Source organism: Furipterus horrens, unplaced genomic scaffold (genome assembly GCF_987537825.1).
Source record: "Furipterus horrens unplaced genomic scaffold, mFurHor1.1.pri manual_scaffold_6, whole genome shotgun sequence".
Classification (NCBI taxonomy): Eukaryota; Metazoa; Chordata; class Mammalia; order Chiroptera; family Furipteridae; genus Furipterus; species Furipterus horrens.
The window spans coordinates 68,260,862-68,275,443 of record NW_028327176.1 but is presented as its reverse complement, the minus strand read 5'-3'; the positions used below and the strand labels follow the sequence as shown (position 1 = coordinate 68,275,443).

The 14,582-nt window shown below is 41.5% G+C and overlaps 2 pseudogenes; one reads left to right on the top strand and one right to left on the bottom strand.

The window, feature by feature from the left end:
* Positions 1–8,494: 8,494 nt before the first annotated feature.
* On the bottom strand, positions 8,495–9,023 carry LOC150006402 (mitochondrial import inner membrane translocase subunit Tim29 pseudogene; annotated as a pseudogene).
* A 2,114-nt stretch (positions 9,024–11,137) lies between these two features.
* On the top strand, positions 11,138–11,653 carry LOC150006401 (biogenesis of lysosome-related organelles complex 1 subunit 5 pseudogene; annotated as a pseudogene).
* Positions 11,654–14,582: the final 2,929 nt, after the last annotated feature.

Genomic DNA, 14,582 nt, shown 5'->3' with positions numbered 1-14,582 from the left:
ACTGATAGATTCAGCAGGCAGAAAAATCAGTAATGAGCTAATTAATCGGAACAGCAGTATCAACCAACTTGATTTAATTGACTTTTATAGAATAATCCATCCAAAAACAGCAATATACACATTCTTCCCACACTCACATGGAACAGACTACATTCTGGGCCATATAACACACCTTAACAACTTTAAAAGACTATAAAGCACACTAAGTATGTTCTCAGATTACAACAGAATTAAACTAGAAACAATAACAGAAAAATATCTGAAAACCACCACCAAATATTTGGAGATTAAACAACATACTTCTAAATAACATATGGGTCAAAAAATAAGTTTCAAGAAAAAAATTTAAATGTTTTGAACTAAATTAAAATGAAAACACAACTTTCAAAAATGTGTAGGATGCAGCAAAAGCGGTGCTTAAAAGGGAATTTATAGCATGAAACACATGTATTTAAAAAAGAAGGATGATATAAAATCAACAATCTAAGTTTCCACTTTAGGAAATAAACGAAAGAAGAGCAATATAAGCTTAAAGCAAGCAGAGGGGGAAAGAAATAAAAATTAGAACAGAAATCAATGAAATTGAAAACAGGGTAACAATAGAGAAAATAAATGAAACTAAGAGCTGGTTCTTACAAAAACATTAATAAAATTGATAAATTTCTAGTTAGAGTAATAAAGAAAAAGGAGAGAAGACCCAAAGGACTAATATCAGAAATAAAAGAAGAATCATCTCCAATGATGGCATGGACATTGAAAGGAGATTGAAGGAATACTGTAAATGAATGGACCCACTTGTCTGTGACAAACTGGGCCATTTCTCCTCTTTTTTAATTCTGAAAAAAGCAGACTCCCCACATGCCAGGCCTTACTCTCTCCTCCTTCCTCCCCCCACACCCTTTACCCGACAAGAAAATCATGTAATCTCACTGGGCATCATTCCCCACCCCACCCCATATTTCAGCCCCATCATCGTAAATTCTCACTATTCTAAAAAAGAGTTAAAGAAGCCTCTTCCCCAGTTTCATAAGCTTTAGGGCCCACAAGACCCTTACCTGCTCTGTGGGCCACACTGAAAGTTCTGCTCAGGGCCAGGGGCAGTGGGGAGAAAGGCAGTCAAGGTGAATTTGAAGTATCTGGTTTGATTTGTTAAATTTTTTTCTTTGTCAATAATGTGTTTTATAGTAGAATAAATATAAACGTAATTCCTAGAATGTAAGAACTGGAAGAGATTAACCTCCTCAAGTTAAAAGTTAGAAAACAGGAGCACAAAAGGACAAGAACAGACAATCCACACCTAAAAAACGAGAATTCAACCAATTATCAGACCTATGGGGAAAAAAGTCAACTTCAATGAACATCAAAGAAAAATTTAAAAAGTATTTCCATGTCTTACCTCTCTCAAAATAACACTATCTTGATTTTGTTTTATACCTGCTGATAATTGGGGTTCAGTGAAGCAAGCACTGCCATGTGTGCATTTGTCAAATTCGTAAGAGGCCAATTTGGCCTTCAAAGCCATTTTTTTCTGAAAATCCAGTCCAACAAAATAATTTAAAATGCATAAAGAGATATTTATGCCAATATGTTTATTTGTTTATCATTCTAACAACCATGTGGTTTTTACACTTTATAATATCACTTTAAAATATGGAAATAAAATGGTCAAAGGACACAAACTTCCAGTTATTAGTTAAATGTAAGTTCTGGGGATGTAACGTACAGCATAATTAACAATGCTGTATTGTATGTTTGAAAGTTGCTAAGAAAAATGATCTTAAATATCTGAACTCACACACACACAAAAATGTAATTATGTGAGGTGATAAATATGTTAACTAACCTTACTGTGGTAATCATTTTGCAAAATATATGTATATGAAATCATCACGTACACTTCTTAAATTTATACAATGTTATATGTCAATTACATCTCAATAAAGTTGAAAAAAGTTAATAAGTTTAATATATGTAAAATACAAACTGTTAGAAATGTAACATCAATCGAAATAATAAAGAAAATGGTAAATCCATGAACATTCTGAAAACTTAGAGTTCTTTCAGAAATTAACAGATCAGGTAGATTAAAATAAAGAACAAACAGGTATGGATAATATATTTTATTAAGTGTGATCTAATATATAGAATTTTATACTCAATTATTCATTCAAAACTATGCTTCAATTATATACAAAATCAACCATCCAACCAAAAGCTCAATACATTCCAAAAAACGTAAATACAGCTCACATTCTCAGACCACAAGGCAATACAATTAAAAGTAAATGGGGAAAATTTACTCACTGAAAAAAGCTGTAGCTAACATCTTTTAAGAACTCTTAGGGTCAATAAGAAATAAAAAATTGAAATTCTATTTAGAAATCACTGTATCATAATGAAAAAATAAATATCATCTAAATGTCTTACTAATTGGGGACTAAATAGGAAAAACACGAACAGAATATTATGCAACTACTATGTGAGACTCATGAAGAACATGTTACACGTAAGAAAAATGCATTTGTGAGAATTTTTTAAGCTGCAAACATGAATAGAAAATATGACGACAACATGACAATAATGAAAAAATTAAAAATACATAAGTATAGAATCAAAACAAAAGACAGAAATAATACAAAATAAATACACCAAGATGTTAATTAAGAGCGCTTTGAGTAATTTTTTTTTCTATTTTCTATTTTTCAAAATATTTTTAACCTAAAAAGGAAGGCAAACACTTTTAGGTTAAATATTGATTGTACACATCTGAGGCAAAAAGGAATTTAGGGATTTGCTAAAATCACAAATTCAGCACAGGGTCCAGGCACCCACAGCACCTCCACCCTCTACAGCTGTGTCTAATCAGCTCAGGACTCCTATGAACAACCAAAATCCATGATTCACATCACCAGAAGAAAAACGCTAGGCAAAATGACTCGTTAGTGGCAGACAGCAGGATATCTTTTGACCAAAGGGCTTTAATTCCAAACACCACCAGGGCCCAAACAAAAGCGGGGTGAAATCTGTGACTAGATCGAAGGAACCTATTGAGGCCGTGGCTCCTGTAACCTTTCCTGTTCGTGCTCTGAGGCTTTTCCCCTGCCAGGCCGGCCGGGCCCCGTGCTCCAGAGGCTGGACCTGCTGCCTGGACATTTGTCTTCACAGCAACCTTCGCGTCCTGCGCAGGAGACTAGGGTATGGACACTCCACCTGCCCCCAGGACATCCCCGAGCGTCCACACGTCTGCTTCTTGTAGACGCTCCCCTTCCTCCCCCGCCCCGGGCCCAGCGACCCCCTCTCTGGGCTACAGGTCACCGCGACGATCGAGCTAGAGGACCCCCACCTCTCCCGAGCGGTCCCCACCAGGAGACCAGCAGACAGCAACCAGGTCAGCCCCGGGAACGGATCTTGAGTCCGGTACTCCGGGATTTCCAGTCGGTCCGTTTTCATTTTCTGACAAGTGAGGGAAGGAGAGTTAGGAGAACTCCCAGCCTGGCCCAAACAGAAGTTCTAAAATTGGGGCCTTGTATTCACTGTTAAAGCGCTGACATTCTAGCTGCTTCTATGGACGGTGCATTGCATAGGAGCCCTTAGGACTAACTGGTAGTTATGTATCGAGGGATTGGAGAAGGTTAGGAATCTACCCGAAATATCCTCCCGCCCTATCTTGGGCCAGAAATTCCATTTTGTAATTACTTGATCCCCTCTCAAAATGCAAATCTCGCTCTCAATCCTACCCCCATGCCCCTAACAGTAAGCTCGGTCGCCAAAGAAAAGTGGGTCTCTAAGGGGCTTGTAATAGGACAGGCAACTCTTGGGAGTGGGGATCCTGAGAAGCGCCCGGGCCGGCGCCGCAGCCGGGGAGACTGAGGCTGGGTGGGCACGCGAGCAGGACTGGTACGGGGTGGCCAGGAAGGAACCTGCACACCTTCAGTTTTGCTTGCGGTCCTGCCCGGCCCGAATTCCAACTCCCTCTACCCTACCGGGCCCAAAATGAAGCAATGTCGCCGCCTGCTGGACTGAATGGCGCTCTCATTTTATTCAGGGCGGGCACCCGAAGCGGGGGGGGGGGCTGTGCGTGGTAGGCGGTGTCCCGGGCAGCCGGTCCCAGCTCCGTCGGGCCCTCCTGAGATACTTGTAAAATGCTCCTCCTCCCTGGGCCTCCGTTTTTCTTCCTCTATAAAATAAGTGTCTGACTGGAGCTTCTCTGAGTTCACTTTCATGTGCCGATTCTAGATACCTCCCTCTCCTCCCCTACCCGGGAATCCTCAGGCGTTTCTTCCCCTTTCCCACCACCACATGGCCCTGTCCACCCCACTATGGGACCCCAGTTTCTGCCTCGGTGGTGCACTCTGAGCTCTGTGCCCTACCGGAGAAGCTGTGTAAGGCCGGGACTTGGTCACTGCTTCCTGGGGTAAAATAGGAAATGTGCTCTCTGCCGCTGATCCGGGGCTTGCTGTGCACAGAAAACTTCCAGTGAGACATGTGGGAGGGATCCAGGCCTTGGGTCAACCAGGGTGGATATTTTAGACCTCTGTCAAGACTGGTCCAGAAAATTGTACAGAACGAGCAACTGAACATAGGAGGGAGTGCAAGCTGCTTACACGCGATGCTGTGAACGGGCTCCCACCTCCGCGCCTGCATCAACCAGCCTAATGGGTGCAGTTTCCCCAACACAATAATATGCTTCTGGCCGTCGTGCCTTTTCAACAATCCCTGACCGCAGCCTGGCTCCTCACCACTGCTCCACCAGGCCTGCTTCTTTGCCTCTGTAAGACTGAGTTCAGGAACACCGACCCTAGTCGCCCTGCTCACCCTCCGCACCTCACCCCCCCTCCTTAGTCGCTGAGGGAGTCATCCTGGGCCAGGCTCCTTTTGTGCCGGTCCTAGCTGTACCCACCACATCCTGGAACCCCTGTGTAGGTGGTATCACGTGTTCTCTTGTCTGCCCCCACTGCTGGGGTGTCCTTCCGCGCTGGCACCTGCAGAACCGGAATCAGCAGGCCATGAAGTAGGACACCAACTGCAAACCCCACCGGGCACCCCAGCTTCCTGTAGCTCCTTTTCTCTGCACAACCGCCAGGGTCGGGGTGACGGGTATGGATGGGAGTAGGGGAGATCCTATTTCATGGCTGTGCTACTGGAAACATCTAGGGACATTCTAGATGGACAGTGTACCTCAGTGTCTGATGTATGGAGGAAGCAATTCATTTCTCTCCTTTGCTAAATGGAATAAGTGAAAATCATCCTGAGAAATTCTCTAATCCTCACCCAAAGAGAGGGAGAGGAGGAGGAGCTGGAGGGCTGAGATGGACCAGCTGGGGCTCCTTCACCTTCTTTTCTTTCCTTCCCAGGCTCCTCCTTTTCTGCCTTCTTCTCCTGGGTCACAGCTCCCCTGCTCTTCCCAGAGTGAAAGCTCTTATAAGTGGATCACTGTGCTTACAGGAGCCTTTTCAGCCTCGGACTCTGGTGGTTAGCTAATGGAAACAACCGTTCTCCCCTCTTGCAATGTTTCCATTGCTGCTCCTTCAGCTTCCACAGTTCACCCCGCAGGCACGCGCAGAACTGCTCAGATCCCCTCGGAAAGTTGCACGGGTTGCAGGGGGCGGAGTGGAGGGAGGCTTCCTACCCGCTAGGTCACAGTTTATAAAAGGTAAGAGTGAAAAACGTTATATGGTTGAGTGAAGATACTTCATAGATCCTCAGTCAGGGCCCACTACAGAATGAAATATTTTGTGTAAAAAGAAAATTTTCCACTAACTTTTTTAAGTTTCAATTTGAGGTCAACTGTTTCAAGACAAACTCTCAATCTCTCTCTCTCTCTCTCTCTCTCTCTCTCTCTCTCTCTCTCCACCCCTCAGGATTGCACGTGCGCGCGCGCGCGCGCGCGCGCACACACACACACTAAGATGAAAGAAATGAGCCTTTTGACAGGTTTATTTTGCCTCACGACTCCTTTTTCCAGAGCCTTAACGGTGAACGCAATAGGACTCAGGACAGCTCATGACCTAAAAGAGCTGAAGGTTCCTTTGGTTGTTGAAATTAGTGGTGCACACCAGGAAGATGCCACCTCCTGACCACCTGGGTGGGATGTTCCCAAGCTCTTGTTTTCTGGCATCTCAACAGAGCCACATGAAAGTGCACAAATTTTTTTTTAAGATTTCATTGTAAGTCAGTCTTCCCTTCTGCTTTCTGGAAAGCTTGCAGACCCCATAGAAGGGAAGTATAGGCCAGACCTAGCCTTACAATTGCAGGGGCTGCGGCTTTCCTGGGCACTTCCAAGCATCAGGACAGGTGCTTAGAGATGTGGTCTGGGAAAAGCATTGCTTAGCTAGCCCCGCTGAGGAAGGGTTTTTCAAAACTGGGGTCATTCTTTAGAAACATGTGAACACTTAATTTATTTTTTTAATAACAAAAAATTTTTAAAGGATAGCAGAAAACAACTTACATGTATATATCAATAGATCTTAAAGTGAGTGAAGTAGCTGCTTTTTTCTCATTTTTTTTCTTCTTTTGGTTTGTTTTTTGTTTGCTTGTTTGTCTTTTTTTTTTTTTGTAGAAGTAGTAAATTTGAGATAGTATTCTATTCTAATCAAAAATAAAGTTTTGTGGTAGGACCATAAATTACTTATCTGATCCTCCCAACCCCACCCCATCTCAACCTGATTCTGCTGGGTTGAAAGTTACAGATCTGCTGTCAGGCTTTGTTTGTCAAACACCTGGTGTCCTTCCCGCAAAAGGCAGAAAGTGCAACCACGAACTGAAGTGTGAGCCTACAGGCCTCAACCCCAGGCAGGTCCACCAACCAGGGATCTAAGCTAAGAGCAAAGTGTTCACCTCAGCTGTGAAGGCAGGAGGAGTAGGTAGCTTGCTTCCTCCCTCCCAAAGAGTAAAGGGGGATAGATTCTCACCCTCTGTTAATCTGCAGTCCAAGGGGTGGAGGCTCTGGAGCCCTAGAGTCCTGGAGTTCCAGAGCCCTGACCTGGGGTCTCCAAGGACCCATGGTCCCGAGTAAATGTGAACAGAGAAAGATGTGAGAGCCTGTCCTCAACCTTGATGTTCCCCAACCTCTACAACCCCCATCCCAGCCTCAGGACATGCTCCCTAAGAAAGCGTTTCCCCCACCCTACACTTAGGTGTTCAGTGGTCTCTGAATTGGAGGACCATCAGATGGAGCGTGTTAGTGTGAGATAAAAGTCTTGCTTGGCTGTACCTCTTTATGGTTTAACTTTGTATTTTAAGATAAGGAAATAAACTTGAAAACTATTTGTCATTATAAAAATGAAACAAAAATTAAAACATTTATTGCCAGGTGAGAAAAAAATAGAAATTAGTAGTGCACAATTGTTGGAAATAAATCGGGTTCTCTAAGCACCAATAAAATTTGTATTTTAAGTGATGTGAGTTCTGGAAGGCAAGGACAGTACCTGGTGCGTGGAAGTTACATTGTTGGCGCCCAACATAGCAGTGGGCAAAAATGCAAACATGCGCTTTTCAGAAGAGGCAAGCTGAATGGCCCACGTGTGCAAGATGCTCACTCTCAACCTTAGTTAGGGAGATGCCTGTTTAAACAGCAGTGAGATACCAGCTCATGCCTATCAGATTGGCAGAATTGAAAAGACCGACAAAACCAAGAGTTATAAACCATTTGGGTAAACGGAAACGCCACAGCTACAGGTTTTGTTGTTGTTGTTTTGGTTGTTTCATCTCCTGGTTTTATTAACTAACCAAAGGCCACCTAGGAAAAAAAGTTAGGCTCATTCTTGTAAGTTTAGTTTGTAAGGTATGATTACCATTAACCTAGCTAAGTACCAGCTATGTACACTAATATATTCCTTCACATAGGATTCTGTGTGTTAGAGGTTACTGAAGGATAATGTAACCAGAATCTATGATTCCATGTAGATTTCCACATCGGAAAATGTTTTATCCTTCCAACTCACTTTAACAGCACTATTAATACACAAGTGGTAAAAACAAGTCGTTGTGCAAAATGTTTCCCTGTAAAATCCAAATCACCCAATCTCTAGTTTGGTTCTGCTTATGTAAAATGTTACCATTTGGTGAAGCTGGGTGAGAAGGGTACAAAGAATGTCCTGTATTATTTTTCCAGTTTACTCTGAAACTATAATTACTTCAAAATAAGCTGAAATCCAAACAAAAATGTTATTCATGAAAATGAGAGTATAAACATTGCAGCTCAAAATTTAAAACAAAAAAATCTGAATAGCTTTTGGAGAGCTTAAGAGTCACCTGACAGTCATGATGCCTCAGTCAGGGGGACTGTGAGACCCAATGAAAAAGCCTTATTTATGTATAATGCTTATTACTAACTCTGGCAGTGATACACATCATATGATCTTGTCGCTTCTGCTTTCCCCAGTTCCCAGACCAAGAAGGCTCTGAGTTGGTTTCAGCTACCAAAGAACAATGTGAGAGGGAGAAAGGCCCCCGAATTTTGGGAAAACCGAGCGAGAACATTCTACATATAATTTCAGTCTGTCTGCATCTGAGGCTCACTCACACCAACTGCACAGTCCGGGGCAAAGAGTCTGCCGGGAGTCTGCCAGGCTCGGAGCTGGGTTGGGACTGAGGCCTCACTGGGTTTCACCTCGGGTCTCTGCACCAGCTTGTCCTTCTCTTTCTGCAAGACCTGCTCCTCCTGTAGCGACTGGTGCACCTGATCGTCAGCGAGAACGACAGGCTGATACTCATTGAAGAGCCAAGGCACCCGATGGGGCCCGACGCGCAAATGTGCCGGCAGGTGAAGGAATTCGTTCTCCTTGGTGTCGTAGTCCTGCATCCGAGCCCCCAGCACCCACCAGAGGCCCACGAAGCTCATGTACAGGATCCCCTCCGAGAACTCGGTCCAGGTCCCGGCATCGTACACCAGCGAGCAGAAGCCCAGGTTCACGTGGGGCAGGCGCTCAGGGCCCCGCAGCCACACATGCTTTGTAGTCGCTTTTTCGCGTGGCTGGCACCAGCAGCAGAAGTGTCCCCGAGGTGTTGAGCAGCGCCACCATGGCGCCAGGCAACCCCAAGGACACGGCCGCTTCCAGCGCAGGATCGTGTCGCCGCCTCCCTAGTCCCGCGCACGTGCCCAAGCGCTCAACCTGGCCCACACTCCTGGCTTCTTGACTGCCTGCTGCCCTGTCCCCTACCTCTCCCCGGCTTCCCACCGAAGTCAGTAGCTACAGGTTTGAAGAGAACCATATGGTTCAAGGCAGCCATTGCTCTCAAAGTCAATATGCTTCTTAAGTCATTCCTCTTCCAGATTGACACCCTAGAGAAAATCTTGTACATGTATAAGGCTATTATCTGTATCATCTGTTTATAGCAACAAAAACTGAAGCAGCCTAAAGGTCCATTAATAGAGGAATGTAAAAATAAACAGTGGCAGTTGTGATTAAATCTTATTGCTCTTTCATAGTGCTTCCCTCAATATATGAAAGACTATATACTTCTACATTAACTTAAAAATTTTTTTATTGTGGTAAAATGCATATAACATATTAACCACCAAAATCACTTTTAAATGTACAGTTCCGTTGTAGTAAGTATATCCACATTATTGTGCAGTCCATCTCCAGAACTCTGATATTGCAAAACTGAAAGTCTATATCCATTAGACAATAACCTCCCTTTCTCCCAACCCCCAGGAGCTGGCAAACAGCAATCTACTTTCTGGCACTATGATTTTGACTACTCTATATACCTTATATAATTAGAATCACATACTATTTGTCTTTTTGTGACTGGCTTATTTCACTTAGCATTAGGTTCTCAAGGTTCATCCATGTTGTAGTGTATGTCAAAATTGCCTTTCTTTTTATTTTATTTTTCACTTTAAAAAATGTTGTATACAATTCTATAATACATCATCTGTATATTGTATTATGTGTTCACCACCCCAAGTCAAGACTCCTTCCATCACCATTTATCCCCTTTACCCTCCCCCAACACCCTTTCTTTTTAAAGCTGCAAAATATTCCATTGTATGGATATAACACCTTATGATTATTCACTCATTCATCCATCAGTGGATACTTGCCTAGCTTCCACATTTTAGCTATTGTGAATAATGCTACTATGAACATGGGTGTGCTCCTTCATTCAATTTTAAGTTTGCATCATTTTACATATAAATAGTTTTAAAGCATATAATTTCTAATGTGTTGTAAATGTTGATATTTTAAAATAAAACCTTTACATCACTCTTTTTAACAGTTTCTAATAGACTATAAATTAATAAATAATATATCAATTTTATTTGAACCATCACCCATTTTAAGTATATAAGAACAAGTTCTTCCTCAACTTTTGGAAGTTTTTCATCATTCTTTTTCTTCTTGAACTTATGATTCTATCTCACTTCCTCCATAGAATTTTATTCTAATGTAATAGGTTCTTATACTTGCAGATCTTTTACTGATCATGCTTCCCTACCAAAAATATATATAAGTTGAAATTCTAATTTCCTGTAACCATAATTTCTAAGTATTAAAAAGTTATTCAGATTACAACTATTAGTAGTGCACAATTGTTCAGAAATAGCATAAATAAGTTATAAAACTCAAAAGTTAATTATTAAACCTAAAAAGTAACCTTTGGTGATATTGTACTATAATTAAGCAAGATGTTACCATTGGGAGAAATGGGGTGAAAGGAATTCAGGATCTCTTTGTACTATTCTTATAACTGCAATGTCAATCTACAATTATCTCAAAATAAGAAATTTCACTTAAAAAGTAACTGAGGCCCTAACCAGTGTGGCTCAGTTGATCGAAGTGTCGTCCTGTAACAGAAAGTTTGAGAATTCCATTCTAGTCAAGGCACATACCTAGGTTTTGGGTCAATCCTCAGTCCAGGCCTGTACTATCCCATTCTGGCTCTGGGCAGCTCCAAGAGGCAACCAATCACTCCTTTCTTGCATCGGTGTTTCTCTCTCTCCCTTCTCTCCCTTCTCTTCCTTTCTCTCTCTCTCTCTCTCTCTCTCTCTCTCTCTCTCTCTCTCTCTCTCTCTCTCTCAGGAAAAAAAAAAAGCAATGGAAAAATGTCCTCCAGTGAGGAGATACATATTTTAAGTAACTTTTAGAAGAAATTCAGCTCCTAAAGAGTTAGATAGGTCTGGGTCAAGATGGGCAGTGGAGAGATGGAGACCACTGTGGGTTGTGGAGCTATCTCTGGCAGCAGCGACAAGAAGAGGGATTCAAGGGACCACGGGATCACCAGTATATCTCATTATCAAGGATCTTGGAGAGACTCATTCAAGGCTGTTAGATCACAGACCCATTATTTTGTGAAAGAATTTGAAGAAAAATGTGGTCTTGGAGAAATGTGGGCTCTTAAAAATTTGAAGAATATGATCCATGAAACAAATGAACAAAATAACTTAAACCAAGTTTTCAAGAGATTGCAAGCAGCTACTGAATCACTCTATAGACTCCAACAGGGAAAGCAGGAATAAAAAAAAGATTCATAATGACCATTTAATAGCTAGTGAAAACCAGCATACAATTCAGTGGGAAAATTTCATGAAAAACAACACAACAAACAGGCTGAAGTGGATGAAGAGCACAGAAAAACTATGGAGAGGCTTAAAGAAAAAAAAGCTGAGATGGAGAAGGACCTAGAGAAATTTTCAACCTCTTAAGAACTTAAACCACAATAATGACAAACTAATGAGAAATATTGACTTCCCCCAAAGAACTATTCCCACTAAACTACTTAGCCTCTGCTTCAAGCTTAGCAATATATTTATGGCACTTTTATATCAGAAGAAAAGAATTCTACTTCAGTGTTAATTAAATGTTTGGTGGAAGAAGAGTGCTACATTTTCCCAGTTTTAAGTGTATTACATATGATTATTTGAATGAGGAGGAGTAGGAGGGAAAATGGGATGTTTACTCTTTGTTAATTAGAATTGGTCTTTTTATTGATTATCTCAGAGAACTATAAGTATAGACTTCTTAGAAAAATAATTACATTCATTCTTATACAGGGTTAATATTAGTTTATTATTGTGGTTTAGAAGGCAGATATAATAGGTTTAGCCTTCTTGGCTATTGGAAGGATGTGTAAAGTGTTATTCCATGAGTAATGTAGACAAAAACAACTGTCCTTGGCACAGAGATCACATTTAAGAGAGATGAGAGTAAAGCATAGACTCTGCTATGGCAAAGGTGGCCATGTTGGTATTTGAATGGCCTATTGGGAAAGGTCATAGATTTTGTAGAGCAGCACAATGCTATGTGTTTCCCTGCTGACAAGACACACTTGTTAAGTTTTGTGACCTTCCAGCACTTAATATTTTCAGCTTTTAAAACATGCTTAGAAGGAAAAACTTACCAAAATTATAACTGACTTTTAGCCTGTCCGAGAACCAAAGTATTAACCTCATTTTTGTGTCTGTTTTGCAGTGCGTGAGCTTTATGTAATAAGACAAATAATGTCTATCCATGTTTCAACTCTTCAATGAGTAATCAGCAAAATCTGCCAAGGAGTCCCTCTGGAACCATATAAAGATTCTGGCTCTGAATGTACCAGGAGTATTTGTCCACAAGGCAAATGATCCATGATCACTATTAATCCTTTTAAGTGTTTAATGTCTGTTCTATAAGCAGGTGTAGTATGATGAAACATGTACCAATTCTGTCATCACTGTGATCTTTAAAATTTGCATTTAACAGTCAAATTGAGGAACTAAATTGATCACTTATTTGCCATAAACAAAGCAAAATTAAATGCAATAATTTCAAGAGATATATGGCAAATGAATCTGAGGTATGGATACATCTCTCAGAAAATTTTTATTGTTCTTCAGTAAAGACAGGCACAAGAAAGAAAATACCCAATGCTCTCATGTGATCTCAGTGATGACAGTGCAGAAAAGTGACAAGGCTTGCTTGTGTACATTTATGGCTCACCATCAAAGCATCATTCTTGGCTGCATGTTGAAAATGTGATTAAAGTTAATAAAGGAGATGAAAAAAACAGTTGGTTAGGTCCATTTAGTTAATGAATCCATAGGATAATATTACTTATTGCTAGAATGAGAAAGGTTCTTTCTCTACCCCATCCAAGCTGCAACTACGGATCCCCTAAACATAATTCAAACATTGTCCCAGCTTTCTCTAGCATTCTGGGATCCCTTCCTCTCATTGCTTTTGATGTCTTGTGGTTCACTTTGGTATGTTCAGAAATGAGTATATTTCTACTTATTCCATTTGGCACTCTGAGAACACTTACACTTGTGTCTTTAATTACAGAAAATCTTCAGCCATGATCTCTTCCAATATTCCTTCTCTACATTCCCTTTATTCTTCTTTTTCTGAAAGCCTATTAAATATTTCACAGTGCTGATCCACATCTCAGCTTATCAAACCACTTTCTGTCTTTACTGCTTCTGCATTTACCTCCCTGCTTTACATTCTCTGTGATTTCCTCAATGCTAGCTTTCATTTTACTAATTATTCTTCAACAGCGTCCAATGTGGAGTATATCCTAGTTTATATCTAAGGTTTTCATTTCCAGTATGCTCAGTATTTACCATTATTCAATTGTTCTTGTTTAATTTCTGCATTTTCTACCTGCTCTTATTCTCTTTATTTTAAACTCTGTTCAGGCTGTATATAATTTGCATCTCTTTAGAAGTGAATTCACATCCAATTTGAGTTAAATACCCTTATATATACTGTTAGTGCAGCTACCTTCTCCCCTTCCTCCTTTTCTTCTTCTTTCAGCCACACCATGACTATATGTTAAAGCATCATATCAGTACCATCTTGACCAAGTCCAATGCCTCATTCTAAACAACTTCTCTCCCAGTTCTAACATATCTTCAAACCAACCACTCTGTAAAGCCTTTCCTGACCACAATTACCTGAAATTAACTATCTCTACCTCTCCCGGTTTGCTGCACCCTGCTTTTGCTTTCATTTAGCATTTACCAAACCAGGGTTTTTTGAAGACCAAGAGTGTGCCACACCCTGTGTTAGGCATCACAGTATAAACTTGAGCAAGGCAAGGTCTCTTCCTCAAGGAATCAAGGGTCTGGTCATCAAGGTGAATGAGCAAACAAACCATAGCTATGCAGAATAAGTGCTGCAGTCCAGGGATGCCCGAGATCGAGGTGGTCTATCCTGTACAGGAGTGGGAGGGGGCAAGGGGCTGAGCCCCCTAGAGAGAAGATGCTTGAGCTGGGTCTTGAGGAATGGGAGTTTACTAAGCAGAGTTGACATTCCTGGCTGAGGGAACAGCATGCTCAATGGCACTGAGGTGGGAAAAAAAAGGACCCTTTTGAAAATACTGAGACACCAAGCCTAACACATGTGAAGAAGGCAAGCAGGAAAGGATGGAGATAGGACTGCAGAGCTGAGTGTGCAGGGCCTCAGGTAACATTGGGACTACACGATGTTCCCCTGGGGACTGTTCAAAGCCCTTGCATGTTGAAGCAAGGGCTTGGCAGGACAAGGTTTTCACTGGAAGGAACCAAAAGCAATGGAAGGGACCAGAGTAAAAGTGGGGTGACCAGTTAGGAGACCAGTGCAAAAGTTCAGGCAAGAGATGACAACAGCCTGGAT